The sequence below is a fragment of the Bos grunniens genome, chromosome 4, assembly GCF_055505025.1.
Source record: "Bos grunniens cultivar Pamir isolate PY7600 chromosome 4, Bosgru_T2T1.0, whole genome shotgun sequence".
NCBI classification, from domain to species: Eukaryota; Metazoa; Chordata; class Mammalia; order Artiodactyla; family Bovidae; genus Bos; species Bos grunniens.
In genome coordinates this window covers 46,348,574-46,367,052 of record NC_141168.1, presented here as the reverse complement: position 1 = coordinate 46,367,052, position 18,479 = coordinate 46,348,574, and the positions used below count along the sequence as shown (strand labels likewise).

At 37.5% G+C, this 18,479-nt stretch overlaps 1 long non-coding RNA gene across 6 annotated transcripts in view; it reads right to left on the bottom strand.

The window, feature by feature from the left end:
• The window catches only part of LOC147374048 (uncharacterized), a 364,526-nt gene that overhangs the window by 155,835 nt on the left and 190,212 nt on the right, over window positions 1-18,479 (bottom strand). The window contains exon 3 of one of the 6 annotated variants that reach the window (XR_015162376.1): window positions 10,783-10,926. The exons of the other annotated variants lie outside the window; for them this stretch is intronic. This is a non-coding gene — a long non-coding RNA (uncharacterized LOC147374048). Of the gene's footprint in view, window positions 1-10,782; window positions 10,927-18,479 lie in introns of those variants that run through there. 6 annotated transcript variants of the gene reach the window in all.

The window sequence follows — 18,479 nt, the reverse complement described above, 5'->3', positions numbered from 1 at the left end:
TAAAATAACTGGCTCATTGTTTTCAATTAATGGGACAAAACAGAAACCCTCAATTGATCTTTACAATATTGTTCTATTAATAACTTGATTATTTTAAGAAATAACAGTTCTCAGATGCAACAAATGAGATTAGCACAAAAATTAAAATTAACAGACACATGAGTTCACATGACTTTATACTCAGTCTTAAAAATCTCAAATCATTATAAAAATCACATTTATAGTACATACCTGCATCACTATTTCTAATAAAGCTTATTGTAGTACTACACTAGATTTCTGATGGGATGATCCTGATGGTGATTTTATTCAATAGGGGCTTATAAATGTAATATCCTTATAGTCCCCATAGATCTAGAGCCAGCATTCAGGATTTCAAGTCCAAAGACCAGAAGTTCTTAGTAACTTAAAGAGATTAGTCTTTCTGTGTACATCCTGCTAACTAACTATTCACAAGACTGATCAATGTACTTCCAAGCATTATACCTCAATGACTTTCATTATTATAAAACAGTAGTCACATTATTCCAGTGATTAAGTATCTACCCTGCTTCCAAGACTTCCCTTAGTCCAGATTCAACAAGGCCATGTTTCACAATGATTAAGATCTCAGACTTTGAGTTGTGACTGGCCCACTGTGAATCCCAGCTCTGCCACTTACTAACAATTAGGTCTTGAGCAAGTTTCTTAGTCTCTGTGGAATTGGGTCCTTTTGTTTGTACAATGAGGTTAATAATGACTTCCACTTCAGAGTGCTGTTAAAAGAATTCAATGAACAGATACATATAAAGCACCCAGAACACTGTCTGGCACAGAGAAATGATCAACCACTTCGAGTTGTTATTAGCAAGATTATTGGGAGCACATATTTTTTCAGCAGAAGCTTGTTTGGTAAGTATGAAATAAAAGATCCAGGGCAATGAGGTGTTGATAGTAATAGTATTATAATTAATTTCTAGTAAAGTTAAATCAGCAAGTTTGTTTTTATCTCCCAAATTTAGAGTCTTTCTTGGTACAGCAGTATTCAGTCAAACATCAAGTAGATCTTCAGTTTCTGAATCTCAATTCTACACTTCATTGGAATCATTCCTTTTTTAGATGTGGTGATATCACTGATTAAATGCCATTCAAGCGTGATCCCCTTGGGGTTTAGAGACATTATATATTGATGGAATTAATTCAATTATCAGAGTTTCAGAAGCACTGTTACAGCTACATCATATCCTGTCAGATGCTGAGTTCGAGGGTATAGGAAACCCTATCCATGCCTGGCTGCATTGCCACCTTAGCCCAGAGGACTTCACGTGGGATAAGCAATTTCAGCACTTTTCTCATATGCCACTTAACATGCTGCCCTGCTCTTCTTCCTTTACCTGAAGGCTTTAAATAATTACATTTTAAAGTCATTGGCAGAACTATGTTATTAGGTAATAGAGTAAGTGGTTGCCTAGGTATGTCCCTGTGTCCAATCCAACTAATCATAGTAAAAACCGTACTTGTCTCCTGAACCTTCCAAATCTTTTTGGCCATGCCCTTCTCACTTTTCTAAGTATCTGGTCTAATCCCAGAGACCAACTCATTTTACAGGGCTTAATCCTTAGGACAGAAAATGTTTTATATATTAATGATTTAAAGCAGTTGTCTTCAAGTATTAGCATGATGCATCCAGTCATTAAAAACAAAAAACTGAGCATATCTCCCCAATATATGTGTTTTTATACATTAATGCTATGCAGGTACTATTGGATATCTGCATGTGTGAATGCTCAGTCATGTTTGCGACTCTATGGACTACAGCCTGCCAGACTATTGCGTATACTGTTATTTAATTAAAATATAAACAGGTATTTGAAAGGATGAGATAACCAAATATTAATACAAAGTATAACATTTTACTTCTACATCCCACTAAATCATTTTGTATATATCTCAGGGAGAATATACCCTGATTTAAAGAACACTGCTGGAGATTTATAGCACATACTAGGGCTTCCCACGTGACTTAGTGGTAAAGAATCCCCCTGCCAATGCAGGAAATGTAGGAAACCCAGTTTTAGTCCTTGGGTCAGGAAGATCCCTGGTATAGGAAATGGCAACCCACTCCGGTATTCTTGCCTGGAAAATTCCATGGATAGAGGAGCCTCATGGAGTACAGTGCATAGGGTCACAAAGAGTTGGACACGCCTGAGTGACTGAGCATGCAGGCACTGTAGTGCAGTTCCTAAATTTAAAAGTCAAAAAGAGTTGAAGATGCAGCTCAGAAATCATGCTAGGATAAATGGGGCACCTCTTCATTACTACCTAGTGGAATAGAAGTCCAGGTTCCCTGTTCGGCCTCTGTTGATATTCAGGGTGGTGGGGGGGTGGATTTTTCATTACTATTGGGCAGGCGTGGCTGTTCTGACTCCCCACAAGGTATCCGCCGACATCCCTGGCAGGGATAGTTTGAGGTGCCTTGTTATTGCTCCCCACATAGCCTTCCTTGACACTGTAGAGATAAGACGACAGCCTTGTTATGGCTGTGTGGTGGTCAGAATCCTGATTTTTCACTTGGCCTCCCCTCATAACACCCTAGTAGTGAGAGAGAAAGGTGCCTCATTCTTCCCAGATGGGGATGCAAGTCTGTTTCACTGAGCATTCTCTAAGAACACACTGATGGGGAGATGGAAACACCCCATTACAGCAGGGCAAGGGTTGACACCTAGACTTCTCACTTGGCCTTTGCTTGCAAGGGTGGGGATGGGACAACTATGTATGTGTGTGTTTCCTGTGGTGTTTGGATGTTTGGCTATTGGCTTACATTTTTCTGCCTTGCAGGCTACCCCTTTCTTGGTCCTCAGATCTGAAAGCATAGGCTTTTATTCGACCATTTTTGTCTGTGCCTGTTGGCACTTAGCAGTTGCCTATGTGTTCACTGAAATTCTGAGATGTATGAGCCAACAAGAAACCCAGGAACCTAACCAGCATGGTTGTTCCTGGCTCTGCTACCTTCTTTCCACTTGACAGTCTTCTTACAATGTTTCATGCATAATATCCAGGCTTTTCAGTTGTTCTTAGCAGGATGAAGCATTTGTTTTACATGAAACATTTAACCTTCCTCTGTCTCAATTTCTTCATGGACATACTATAGTAATTATGTTGGACTTAGAGAGTAGTTGAAAAATTATAGATAATATATTTTTTTAAGTTAGCTTGGTATGTTATATATTCTCCAAGGACAACTGTGTAAAAGACACATCTAAAAAGAGTGCTAGTTGTAGAAATCAACCAGAGTAGTGTTATTTCTGGGAAATACTATGTTCACCTCTCTGGGCTGCATTATACACTCTCTACAGAGAAATATTCATAGAAAATATTTCTAAGAGTGCTAGTTACACACATAAATACTATAGTATTAAAAAAAAAGTTTGCCTTGGGCATACCTAAGTACCAAAAAATTTTTAAGAGAAAAAACAACTATTATTATTATTACACCAGTGATAGTTTCCATGTTTTCCGTTCTGACATCAATAATTAATAATGTTACAACTAACTAAAGCACTTACTGGATGTACCTGTGAAAAAAGAAACTGGTGAAAGAGAATAATAGCAACAATACTTTCGTGGGTGCTGTGAAGACTAGATAGAGTCATGTTAAAATATGAGCTAAACAAAATTCTAGACAAAAAAGGAAGCTGCAGTGATTATATTGATTATTAGCATTTATAGTAATAGTATAAAAAATTATAAACTATATTAGTTTGGCCTTCCTTTTATAACTTTAAAGTCAATTACATCCCAAGAAACAGTCTGGTCCCTAGAAATAATTAAAAATCAGTTAAATCACTTAAAACTTTTCTCGAGATTACTCTCAAGAAAGTGCTAAAAATAAGGTCACATTCACAATGGAAAAAAAGGAAAAAAAAAATCCTCCTTCCCCTTTCCTTTGTCTCAGGTACCTCAGCTGCCTCTAGAGTCTCCTGTTGACTGACCCCCACTCCCAATGCTTGTTACATATGTATCATTATTTTCTTCCAAATGGAAAACTCTAGCTTAAATACTTTCTTTTCCAGTTTCCTTTAGGACAGACTCTACAAAGTAAAGGGGAGGCAGTAAATTCTCATCTGTCAAGATTTCCCTTTGCATCATCCTCCTCATGCAAATCCCAGGACTTTTAATGCTTTAGTTATAAGCAAGACACAAATGTAAATTTCTTCCTGCTGCTGCTAAGTCATTTCAGTCGTGTCCGACTCTGTGCGATCCCATAGACAGCAGCCCACCAGGCTCCCCAGTCCCTGGGATTCTCCAGGCAAGAACACTGGAGTGGGTTGCCATTTCCTTCTCCAATGCAAGAAAGTGAAAATTGAAAGTGAAGTCGTTCAGTCATGTCCAGTTCCTAGCAACCCCATGAACTATAGCCTACCAGGCTCCTCTGTCCATGGGATTTTCTAGGCAAGAGTACTGGAGTGGGGTGCCATTGCCTTCTCCAAAATTTCTTCCTACAATGAGGCAAAACTTCCATTGCTTTTGAGCAGGGTTTTGTTGTGTATGAGTGTTTTAAACTTTGGAATAAGTCGAATTTAATTTTTGACTTTACTACTTTTTAGCTTGGTACCTTGGGACTCTTTGTCTCAGCAAAATCTTATATAAAAATAGAGAAACTAGTGATATAGAGTTTCTAAAAGATTAGATGAGTTAGTATCTATAAATAACTTACTGTCACAGAGGAAGTGCTAATAAACATGTCTATTATAATACTTGATTCCTTTAAATCACACTAGTCTAATTGGGCACTTTTTTTTTTTTTTTTCTATTTGCACCAACTAAGGAAATCAAACAGATTGGAAATCAATAATTGTATCCAAAAAACTTGCATGGCAAGAATTTATTTTTAATTTATCCAAATATAAGAACTTGGTGAAATAAAGTATTTATGACCAAAGAACTGCCCCTTCAATAGATGAACAGATAAAACAATCCTAGACTAGTGGCTACATTGGTGACTTCCGTGAGACAAAGCCACCCTCACTACAACAGTAGACTACATAACATAGAGAATCCCTTCCAATCTCAAGAGTACATAGACCTGTTACTCATTCTATGTACACACATATTTGATGCAAAAAAAAAAAAAAAATGCAGATGATGAGGTTCCACAGTTATTTGGAAGTTAGTCAGCTGAGAGCAGCTGACCAGTATTCCAATCATCATGGGAATGGTAAGGTATCAGTCACACTATTTATGAACAATCAAACTGAGCTGATAACCTTTATTAATTAAAAAAAAAAAAGATTTGACTTATTTAAGGTGATTGAACTAGGTAAATCTGTTACTGTGATATCATACAGGTAGGGCTTTAAAACTACTAAAAGATCATCAGTGAAAATGATGAGGACTTTGATGCTGACGATCAGAATAATGACAATAACAATCAGAGATATCCTGAGTATACTTCAGGTGTAACTGCTTAGATAATCAAATTAACCTCATAACTCATTGTTTTATGAGTTATTCACTGGTTATATTGAATGTATTACCTTGTACAATAGAATAGCCACTGCTACACAATCACAGGATAAATGATCAAGGACAAAGCAGGCCATGAGTAAGGGAAGGTAAGAGCTAGCCCTGATGCCTCCTCTGCTTCCTCCCTTTTGGAAAACAGTAAACATTATAATACTTAGTACTAAGGAATCAAGGTTACCAGATATGACTTAAGGGCATTTCTATACAGCAAAAAAATAAATAAAATTGTATTTTCTTATCAAGGTGATTGTGTGAGATAATGATAATTTAATTTCAGTCCATTTATTTATTGTCTATAGACTCAGAAATAACCTCCTTCTCAAAATTCACTCTCAACAAAGTCAGCAGGCAGATTTCTCACAGTTGCTCTCAGCGGTTTTCAGATCACTCAAGTGAATTACTGAAAACAATGGATACCGAGAATAAAAGAAAAATGATTGCAGAGAATAGAAGTTGATAGTATTGAAATAAAAACCTTCCAGTGGGGCAGACCTGTGTGGAACTGCCTGTCTTCACATATTTCCCCACGGAGAAGAGTGAAGAATGGTTTGGGCTGTGGGATGCATTTTAAAACTGTGAAATAAAAGGATCATGTATCAAACCAAATTGTGTTGGCTTAGAGACATATTACATCTTTGCACAGTTTTGCATTCCTTAGAATATTTTTCATATTTATTCATTTACTTTAACTTCTCCTCCCATAACATTTCTCCTCCTCAGACAGATAAGATAGATAATTTGTTGGTACTGACTAACACATATATCTAAACTCCTAATCACTTAAAATTCTTAATGAATTCTGAAAAATAACTGTAAATTATTTCCCGACATCATCATAATTACTGAAATATTTTGTAATTCATTGTGTGCTGCATTATTCTTGGACAATTCATTCAGGACATCTATTACTCAACCACCCAGAATTTCCATAAGTCATTTGTTATTGTCAGGACACAAACAAAAGCCTTATACTGCAGATATACAGGGAATCCATGCCAAGAGAAAGCTGGTGCCGCTATTTCCAGCACACAGCCACTAGACAGAACTTTTAAGACTAAACACTGAAAAGGCTTGGATACAAATAACATTACACAAGGAGCTCTGCTTATATGAATAACATTGTTAGAAAGATGAACAGGGGTTAAAGGTAGAGAACTTGCAAATAAGGAAACAGTAATTTTTGAAATGAATTTAAATAAACTGTTGAAATAATGCCATTTGTAGCAACATGGGTAGACCTAGAGATTATCAGACTAAATGGAGTAAGCCAGTCAGAGAAAGACAAATATCATATGATATCACTTATTATGGAACCTTAAAAAAAATACAGATAAACATTTCCAGAAATAGACTCAAAGACATAGAAAACAAATTTATCCTTACAAAAGGGGAAATGGGGAGTGGGCAGAGGTTGGGATTAACATATACACACTAAGGAAGTAAGCTTTAGTTGCTCAGTCATGTTTGACTCTTTGCAACCCCATGGGTTACAACCCACCAGAATCCTCTGTCCATGGAATTTTCCAGGCAAGAATACTGGAGTGGGTTGCCATTTTCTTTTCCAGGGGATCTTCCCCTGGATGATTTGTATTTAGGAAGATTCAAAGTTTCCCTCATCCTGATTTATTTTGTGTGATTAATAAAAGTAAACACATAATCAAGAGTTGTGATGGATGTATACATGAATTCACTTAATCCTATACTATTCTCATATTCTTCCCCGCTTAATTCTTAAACTGTTATTATTCTCATTGTTCAGATGAGGAAACTGGGCCACTGAGGACTAAATATGATACCAAAAGTCACTCAGTCAGGGAGAGATGAAGGCAATATTTGAATTTAGGCAGTCTGTGTTCAGACTCCTTCACAACACTCTGATGCTTGGAGACTAGAAATCCAGGACCCCCACAGTTAACACTGAATATCAGACAAACAACAAGGCTCTTTTAGTATAAGTATGTCCTTAAAATCATATAGATATACTTTTTAAAAAGACCTGTGTTTTAATCTGATATTCAAATGTAACTGAATATTCTGTTATTTTCATTTGCTGAATCCAGCAACTGTCTTGGGGACTGTCACTGTCTGACTTTTCTGAATAATCCTTCTCAAGCATGGTCTCTGTGACCCTCAGCAGTGGCTTGTCAATTACCAAGACTTTCTCCATCACCCTAGGTTACCATTTACCTGCCTGCTAAATGCCAACGGTTTTCAGAAAGTTATTATACTTTCTGTAATATATATAAATTATATAATATATATATTATATAATTCAATATTATACTTGAGGAGTTGGGAAACTCTTCCTGAAAAGGGCTAGAAAATAAATGTTTTATTGTGGGTCATATAGTCTCTTTCTCAACATTTCAACTCTGCCACGGTGGCAGGAAAACCACAGATAATACAAAAAACAGATGAGTGTAGCTATGTTCCAATAAAACTTTATTTACAAAAACAGGCAGCAGGCCAGGAACACTCATTTACTGATCCCTGCCACAGGCTCTTCTGGCAGACTTGGTGAGGTGTATGCGCCATAGTCCCTTGGACTGCAAGGAGATCCAACCAGTCCATTCTAAAGGATATCGGTCCTAGGTGTTCATTGGAAGGACTGATGCTGAGGCTGAAACTCCCATACTTTGGCCACCTCATGCGAAGAGTTGACTCATTGTAAAAACTCTGATGCTGGGAGGGATTGGGGGCAGGAGGAGAAGGGGACAACAGAGGATGAGATGGCTGGATGGCATCACAGACTCATTGGATATGAGTTTGAGTAGACTCCAGGAGTTGGTGATGGACAGGGAGGCCTGGCATGCTGAGATTTAAGGGGTCACAAAGAGTCGGACATGACTGAGCAACTGGACTGACTGACTCATGCGCCATCTGAAAACAATCAACCCAACCAAAGGTACCACAAGAACATAAGCTCTCTGCAAGTTATCTGCTGTTCAGCAAAATATATATATATATATATATATATATATATATATATATATATATATATATATATATCTTTTCAGTGAGAAATCTCTCCTATCTCCCAAAATAAAGCTAGATTTTATCTCACTTCTGATCATGTCATCAGAGGAGAGGGGTCTGATAGATGACAATCTAAATGAAAGGTAGGACCTGGGTCTTGCAGCAGAAATTGCAGGTCTTGCCTCTGAGATGAAGATACCATCTATAATTACCTCCTTTCTGGTTTCCACTTCCTCCACATGACTCAAGGAAGCCAGTGTCTTTGTATCTCCCATTTCGTCTCTTTGATCCACATACTTGTGTGTGTACAGTTGTAGCTTTTTTCTCACTGTCCCTGCCCCCATACATTGAATTTAAATAAAATTCAAATCCATGATCTTTTGTATCCCCCAAATCTCGTTGTTCACCAAGTCCTTACTGACTGCCAAAACCAGGGACTTCCTCTGTTTCGTATCCTATTTGATTACTCTGCCAAGTTTAAAACTCTGAAATAAATGCTTCTCAAATTACTCTCCTTCCTTGGAATCTGAAAGTGAACTCTCACTTTCTCTTCTCACCTCAGTGACCACATTCTTAGTCTGCAATCATGGCCACCAATAATTCTCTCTGTTCTTATGTGTAGAATCTATTTCCCCTTCCTGAGAATTTGTGCTGACCAATGGAACAAAGCAGAAAAGGCACCGTGCCAGCGCCAGGCCTAGACTTTCAGAGGCCTGGCAGTTTCCACTTTCATCTCTGAAAGCCTAGAGCTACCATGACTGCTTTCCAGGAGATATTTACATGTTAAGTTGTCCTTAAAATTTAGCAAACCAATATATCCTGTTATGGGATAAAATGTGTCTCTCTGTCTCACCAAATTCCTATGTTGAGGCCCAGTACTTCAGAGTGTAATTATATTTGAAAATAGGACCTTAAATGGGTGATTAGGTTAAGTGAGGCTGTTGGGGTAGACTCTGTCCAGTACGACTAGCATCCTTTTATTTATTTTTTCTCATAATAATACTCTTAAAAATTTTATTACTTGTGCAGTACATGCTTATTAACTTCCCTGGTGGCTCAGATGGTAAGGCATCTACCTACAATGCGAGAGACCTGGGTTCAATTCCTGGGTCAGGAAGAGCTCCTGGAGAAGGAAATGGCAACCCACTCCAGTATTCTTGCCTGGAAAATCCAATGGACAGAGGAGCCTGGTAGGCTACAGTCCATGGGGTCACAAAGAGTCAGACACGACTGAGCGATTTCACTTCACTTCACATGCTTATTAAGGAAAATATGGTTAACACAAAAAAAATAGAAGGAAAATTGTAAATTATGCTTCTAGTAACCAAGAACATCTCCATAGATATACTTAGATATGTTTTCTTTACTTGAAGCACTTATAATAGACATCTACTATTTTCTGGTGGGTTTTAGTCCATGGGGTCACAAAGAGTCAGACAGGACTAAGTGACTAACACACACACACACATTATGTTTATTGAACACCTATATGTGTTTGGGGAACTTCCACCTTATGAAGCAGATCCTGACTCCTATTTTTTTCCTCTTATATATATATACATTTTAATTATGAAAGTATGATAACACATTTACAAGAGACTTGGAAAATATACTGTTCTTTTAAGAGGAGGACGTTTGGACACACACAGAGACACAAAGGATGTGTACAGATAGAGAAAGGACCGTGTGAGGACACAGGGAAAAGATAGTTTCAAGCCAAGAGAGGCCTCAAAACAGTCCAAGCCTGCTGACACCTGATCTTGGGCTTCCAGGATGCAGTACTGTGAGAAATACAATTCTGTGACTTAAGGCACCCAGTCTGCTCTGGTCACAGCAGCCCTTGAACTAATATATCCCAAACCTTGCCAACCAGTCCTAAACAGCACAACTTATTTGCAATCTCCTTCTCCTCCAATACTGTACACTCCTGGCACACAGGACACCTGCCCCCTTAACCACTATCCATTCTCCACTTAAACTCTAGCCACTGTAATGCACTTATAACATACACAAATAAAATTCCAGACAGATTAACAATCCAAATGGAAACACTAGAATTTTAAGCATTTAAAAGAAATACAGGAGACATGTTTTACCATTTCAATATAGGGAAGAATTTTTAAAATCACAGAAATCATAATGAAAATCATGAATAAAATTGACTACACCAGAATAAAATATTTCAGTAAGAAAAATCTTACCATAAACAAAGGGGAAAAGTATCAGTAGTACATATAACTGATACATGAACAATACTTGAAAGTCACTCGGTCGTGTCCGACTCTCGCAACACCAGGGACTGCAGCCCGCAAGGTTCCTCTGTCCATGGAATTCTCCAGGCAAGAATACTGGAGTGGTTTGCCATTTCCTTCTCCAGGGGATCTTCCCAATCCAGGAATCGAACCCATGTCTTCTGAATTGCAGGCAGATTCTTTACCGACTGAGCTAGGAGGGAAGTCCTGGATAATATTAAAAACTCATAAAAATAAGTAATAAAATTTAAAATCCAACCAAAAAATGAGAAAAACAAATAAATAGGAAAGTCCACAGTAATGGCAATTTAAGTATATAATAAAATAAAACAAAAACAAAACTCATCTCACAAGTAATCTAGGAAATAAAAAATGTAGACCCACATGGTTCATGCTAAGTCATTTCAGTCATGTCCGACTCTTGGTGACCCTATGGACTGCAGCCTGCTATTCTCCACTCTCTGTGGGATTCTCCTGGCAAGAATACTGGAGTGAGTTGCCATGTCCTCCTCCAGAGGATCTTCCTGACCCAGGGATCAAACCTGCATCTCCTGCATTGCAGGAAGCTTCTTTAGCCCTGAGCTACAGGGGAAGCCCAGACCACATGGTATATCATTTCAATTAATTTGATTCATAGTTTAAAAAACAAAAATAAAGAGACATATTCAAATATTGATGAAGATTTAAGTGAGACACACATACACTCTTAAAGAGAAAACAAGTTGTCAATAAATTTAACAAATTTGAAAATATGCATATCCTGTGAAACAGCAACTACACTCTTGGTTTGGAGACAGATTCTCAATTACTGCTACAGGCTCAAGAATAGAGACACTGCAATCTCCATACATTGTTGAGGCCACTGCCCCAGGTGAAATTTCACACAGATATGACTCTGGGGGAAAAAATAGCTAATATTTCATACATTTGTAAAATTTTATATGAGCAAGAATCTTTAACAGTATTTCTTTGCTGTATTTCTCTAATATTTTAGGACATTTTAGATGAAATGAGAAAAGAATTAACTAAGCTAAAAGAAGAGCTCATAATATAATTGCAATATACGAGAACTGATTTTGTTATCTGTGTTGGGAAAATCCCCTGGAGGAGGGAATGACTACCCACTCCAGTATTCTTGCCTGGAGAATCCTATGAACAGAAGAGCTTCATGGGCTACAGTCAATGGGGTCACAAAGAGTTGGACACAACTGAGAGACTTTCACTTTCATTTCATTATACAAGAAGATGATCTTCCAGGTGGCACTGGTGGTAAAGAACTCACCTGCCAAAGCAGGAGACAAAAGAGACACAGGTTCAATCTCTGGGTCAAGAAGATCTGAAGGAGGGCATGGCATCCCATTCCAGTATTCTTGCCTGGAAAATTCCATGGACAGAGGAGCCTGGCTGGCTGAAGTCCATGGGGTTGCAAAGAGTGGGACATGACTAAAAGACTGAGCATGCATACAAGAAGATACCTATAAGAATATTCATTGCAGTATCACCTGTCATAGCTAAAAGCTGTAAACAAGCCAAATATTCTTCACCCAGAAAATGCATTAATAACTTGTGGCACAGTCACACAATGGAATGTTAACAGTTAAAATAAATAAGCTGGAGTTGCAAAGTTCAATATGATTAAATCCCCAAACACAGTTTTAAATTAAAATGCATTCTTCAGAATTGTATCTGTAATAATGCTAGAAAAATTTTAAATGTGATGTCAGTATTTTATATTTTTATCACTATCTAACACAGCAAATTTTCAAATACTTTTTGGGAATGATCAATGCCAAGGTCATATAGTAAAAGAGTGATTCATCCTAATGAAAGTCAAGGGGAGAAGACTAGAGAGGCATAAAGAGAGGTTTTTCGGTCTACTGTATCTTTAACATATTATTTTCACTTAAAAAACAATAGAATGAAAATGTGGCAAAATATTGAGAGTTGGTGAAATTGGGTAGTCATGTTTTATTTCATATCTGAAACATTTCCAAAGACAGAAAGAAAGGGGAAGGGAGGGAAGATAGAGGGAGACAATGAAGGAAGCTAATCTTAGGAAGTTAAACCAAAGATAAAGGGTATTTATATCAGAAAATTTAGACATAAAGTCAGTTTAACTTTAGTTATCTGTATTCTTTTAAAAGTTCACATTTGATTTTGAGCTTATCCTGAGAAATATAGTAAAGCTTTGAACCAAAAATCCTGAGAGCTGATCTTTTGTAGATCTTCATATCCCATATCACCAAGTTCTCTAAAACCAGTGACTATAGTAACTATGAACTATTTATGTGTGTTAAATTCAGAGAAAAGGAGAAGGAGGGTGACGGGGAGAGTGAGTGTGTGTGTGTGTGTGTGTGTGTGTGTGTGTGTGCGCCTTCTGCAATTAACATATCTATTAACATTAAAATTGTTTGCTCATTGGTATTTTGACCTAGGGTTTCCCTGGTGGTTCAGTGGTAAAGAACGGCAACCCACTCCAGGACTCTTGCCTGGAAAATCCCGTGGACAGAGGAGCCTGGTAGGCTACAGTCCATGGGGTCACAAAGAGTCAGACATGACTAAACAACTTCTCTTTCATTCTTTCAGTAGTAAAGAATCTGCCTGTCAATTCAGGAGTCGCCAGTTCGATCCCTGGGTCAGGAAGATCCCCTGGAGAAAGAAATGGCAACCCACTCCAGTATTCTTGCCTGGGAAATTCCATGGACAGAGGAGCCTGGTAAGCTACAGTCCATGGGGTCGCAAAACAGCCAGACATGACTTGGCCACTAAACAACAATTTTGACCTAAGCCTTCTGCATTTAGGTCACATTTTGGTAGAAAAACTGTGTATTTTTCTGTGGCATCATCATGAATTGCTCCTTGAACTGCAAGGAGATCCAACCAGTCCATCCTAAAGGAAGTCAGTCCTGAATATTCATTGAAAGGACTGATGCTGAAGCTCCAATACTTTGGCCACCTGATGCGAAGAACTGACTCATTTGAAAAGACCCTGATGCTGGGAAAGATTGAAGGCAGGAGAAGAAGGGGATGACAGAGGATGAGATGGTTGGATGGCATCGCCGATTCATGGACATAAGTTTGAGTAAACTCCGGGAGTTGGTGACGGACAGGGAGGCCTGGCATGCTGTAGTCCATGGGGTCGCAAAGCATCAGACACGACTGAGCGACTGAACTGAACTGAATTGCTCCATTGATATCCTTTGGTTATTCTTGTTCTTTTGCACATAATAGTTCTCATGTTTCATCTACCTTCTTACCAGTACCGTTGACTCATCAATGTAAACTACCTGCTTCCCCAAGGTGGGATGGGTACCTCTTCCTTTGTGATATTCAAGGTTGGTAACATATTTGTTACTGAACATTCAACACTGTAGCATAACCATTGTTTCCATCACTGCTTCCCAGATTTATCTGTAAATTCCCTGAGAGTGCACACCAAGATTCATTCTTGTGCAGGGCCCCTGAGTCTACTTCTGACAGACACCTGGACAGCCTGAGTTTTCAGAAAAGTCTCGTGAATGCCCTCTCAAGTTAGTTTCCACATTAGTTTATTCATTCGTTTAGGATAGCTTATCTAGTTGGCCAGTACTCTCTATCTCAATGTGTTTTTGTGACCTTTCTTATCTCTTATTCCATAATTTTAATTCTGATTCCTACAATAAGCTCTCCTTCATCTGAATTTCTATAGCACCTGTTCGTAACTTTGGATTTGATATTCAGTATGATAGTTACACATTTACATACACAATTTTGATGTTTTGGGAGGGCAAAAGCTACTCTTCCTTTCCTCTTCATACCCACAATGACCCAAGATTTCTCCAAGTGCCACCCTAACCATGTGCACTGAACTAACTCAGGGGTAGTCTTCACAAAGTATAAATTTAGTCTTCATTCCACAATCTCTAGGTCCAGGATCTCAAATGTTTATGTTAACAAGTAAACTAGGAGAGTCTTACAAAAAATTGGCATACAAGATAAAAATAAATGAAGACTATATTATAAATCAATTGTTTATACCAAGGGCTTTATACATGTTTAACAAACTCTATCTAATAATAAGTATCTTAAAAAGTATACAATCCATATTTTAAATATGGGAAATTGAGATCTAGAAAGTGTATAGTATACTCTTTGGAGTCATATCACCAGGGTTCAAATCTCAATTCCATCACTTAATACCTATGTGATTTAAGGGCAAGGTTTTAACATTTCTGTGTCAATTTCTTATTTTAAAGTGAGTCAAGTCACTCAGTCATGTCCGACTCTTTGCAACCCCATGGACTGTAGCCTACCATGCTCCTCCGTCCATGGGATTTTCCAAGCAAGAGTACTGGAGTGGGTTGCCATTTCCTTCTCCAGAGGATCTTTCTAACCCAGGGATTGAACCTGGGTCTCCCGCATTGTAGGCAGACAGCAGCTATCTTATGGAAGTGCTGTGAGGATTAAATGAGATGAATAGAGCTCAGAGAAAAATGCCCAGCACACAAAAGTCCTCAATAAATCTTGACTGTGAAGTCACGGAAGCCTGCATTTTAGACCAGAACTCAGAAATATTTTTCTACAGAGGGTCAGAGAGTAAATATGTAAGAGCTTACAGATTACATGGTCTGCTTCAATTACTCAATTCTGCTCTTATAGTAGGAATGCAGCCATTAACCAAATGTTTTTTTTTAAAAAAGTGTAGATGCATTTCAATAAAACTTCATATTTGAATTTCATATAATTTTCATATGTCATTAAATACTCCTGATTTTATTTTAACCATTAAAAAATGCAAAAGCCTTTCTTAGCCCCCAGGTAGCACGAAAACAGGTAGTGGCCTAATTTGGCTGGGGGACTCTAGTTTGTGGACTGCTGCCTGTAGCCATCACCTGTCAAAGCTTCAGATACACTACAGCTGTCTAACTGAACTTTGAGTGCAAAAGCTACTTAGTAAGTATTTAATCGGTTAATGCAACATAATTTCTAAGGTTTTTGCTTCAATATCTTAATGCTTGTTTAAGAAGAAATTAAGTAAAATGGGAATCCCTTATCACTCCTTGGTTTTGTATCCTTTGAAGCCACTTATTCTATCTGAACCTTTAATTTGTTAATCCCCTCTTCTCAAATTCATCCTATTCTCTTCCCACCTCCAGACTCTTTCCCTGCTACACTAAAACCCAGATCCAAAGTTGAAATTACTGTGTATCATAATAACTATGTCACCTTGTCACTCATTTCCTCTACCTTATTTAGCTCTCCCCTCAATTAAATCAAAAAGTCACTTTAAAAAAATGCTTTAGAGACTAAATCTGCATAGCCCACTCAAACTTCAGATATGCTTGAATTCAGGCTTATTGATTATACAATTGGCTCACACCTTTCAGAGCTCCTTTCATTAAATTCTAAGCAGAATCTGCTGGCAATCCTTAGTGGTCACACAAGTATAACTGAATAAAAATTTGACAAATGAATTCAATTCTACTATATGATCCACACTGAAATCTGGAAAGAGCAATAAAACATTAACTGGACAGATGGTTTCTAGAGCAGCATTCAGCTATTTTTAATCTATTTAAACAAATATGTTGATAGTTATAATATTGAAGTAACTAAGTTAATATGTTGAATGTAGGTTATTAATATTAATATTGTGGCAGAAAAAACACGGCAGCAAAATCTTACATCAGATATGACACCCATATAAAAAATAAACTTCTGAACTAGACAGAATTTTTAAACTGAATCTCAGCATTTCATATTATTTTAGAACAAAGACAAAATCTTCACTCTCCCATGAATGATCTGAAAGAATCCCTTGCCTTCTTGGGAGCTGTGCTGTTCACCAGGGCCATTACAATCCATGACTTAAGTCTTTTAATTACTGCACCATCCCTTCAAATCCCCAGTGCCACCATCCTAACACCAGAAGCCAAGATGATTTTACACCTTCGGAGTAGCTGGATTTTGTTAGCACTTAATATTTAGCATGGCCTCTTCCTTTCTCATTAGACACAGCTTTAATTGCATAGTTTTTAAACGGTTATCATACTGAATACTAAAGCCTCAGTGCAGAATGATCATAGATAACCAAGTGCCGTCTTCTTCACATTTCTATCCAATAGGAATTGAAGACTACCAAGAAGAGCACTGAAAAAAAGACATTTAAACATTTTCCCATAGTTTTTCATGCTGTGGTCTAACTATCAGTGAGCTGCACACATAAGGCCTAAATTCAAATCACTGTTCCTTCTCATGTTGGGGTTTCATTTACTTATATTCATATATTCATTAACAAGAGTGATGGACTTTTAGAGTTATCACTGACATTCTAAGGTAGTATGTGATTTCTCCATTATGCATCCCATCTTAGCATATGGAGCAGTGGCTCTTTATTCCCTCTCCCTGGCCACGTTACTTATCTGCGAAATATTTTGCCTATTCACATGCTTTTCGGTCCTTCTGTCTATCAAAGATGAAAGAAAGGAAAAGTCTCTAGATGATACTAGGCAACAAAGAAGCTGGTCAATTTGGGCTAGTGGTAAATGTAAAAAAAGATTAGAAACAAAGCCTGTTAATCTCAGTCCTTACTGAATGCCATCTAGTTGAGATCAAAGAATGGAAGCAATAACTGAGCCAAGAAACTTTCCTAATCCCAAAGCCCTCTGCCAAGTTTTTTTTTTCCCTTTTTTCCTGAATTAACATTATTTTCACCAGAAGTGTCTCATCCTATAGACACTTCTCCACTGCTCCTCAACTCACCCCGTTGAATTAACCAAGCATCTGCCTACAGCAGGTTCCGTTAAGATGGCATTTAACTCAATGCCTTGGACTACAGTTGAATCACTGAAAGCCTTAAAGGTAAGAATGTCTCTTTCATCTGTGTGTTCATAGCACATTGCCTGACATATAATTGATGTTCCAAAAATACTTGCTGGCTGAATAAATAAACATATCAGCTAATCTATTCAGACAAATAAGAACTAGTTAACTAATTCATGACTTGACTGAACTGCATAACTGACCTGATTGATTTTTTCGCTAATCAAGCCAGACACACTGTTTAGATCTGGTGTGCATGTTCAGATAAAGATTCATGACATTCCAGTTAGTTTCCTGCCTATCTAGATCCTGCCCAACACTTGTGTCTGTCTCCCTTAAATTCATAGTCCTTAGCATCCTTACAAAGTTAATAAAGAGAATATTAAAAAAATTAGATCATTAAAATGTCTTACAGGCATAATAAAGGTGCTTATTTTCATGCCTGTAAAAGAATATCTAATTTCTATTTCATTTTTCTTCCAAGTTCCTCAAATATACCGTAGGCTTTACTTTATTGGTTTTGGGTTTCCCTGCTACAGAACAAAATACTCTGTATCATAGGATGGAATGAAATTTGCCCAAGGACAAACAGATGGCATGAGACCTGGAGTTCCCTGACTTTTAGTTCACTGCATCTACCTACTTTTAAAAAAACAATCGGAGAAGTCTTTTTTTCTGATTTTTCTAGAACCAGAAATGTCCAGGATAAAAGTTGTTTTTGTGCAATTGCATTTATACAAACTGGGAAACTGTTACACATGGAGTCTTTCAACTCGTAAAATTAATTTGGGTATCTCAATATTTTAAAAATTGAGATTATTCTCCTTTTGTTTTTGATATGTAAAAATCACAGGGTATAACATTCAATTTACACCAACTATTATCTACAGTAAGAAGATTCTCTCTTTTAATCAAAAGGTTATATGACCCTGCCTAGGAAAAAAA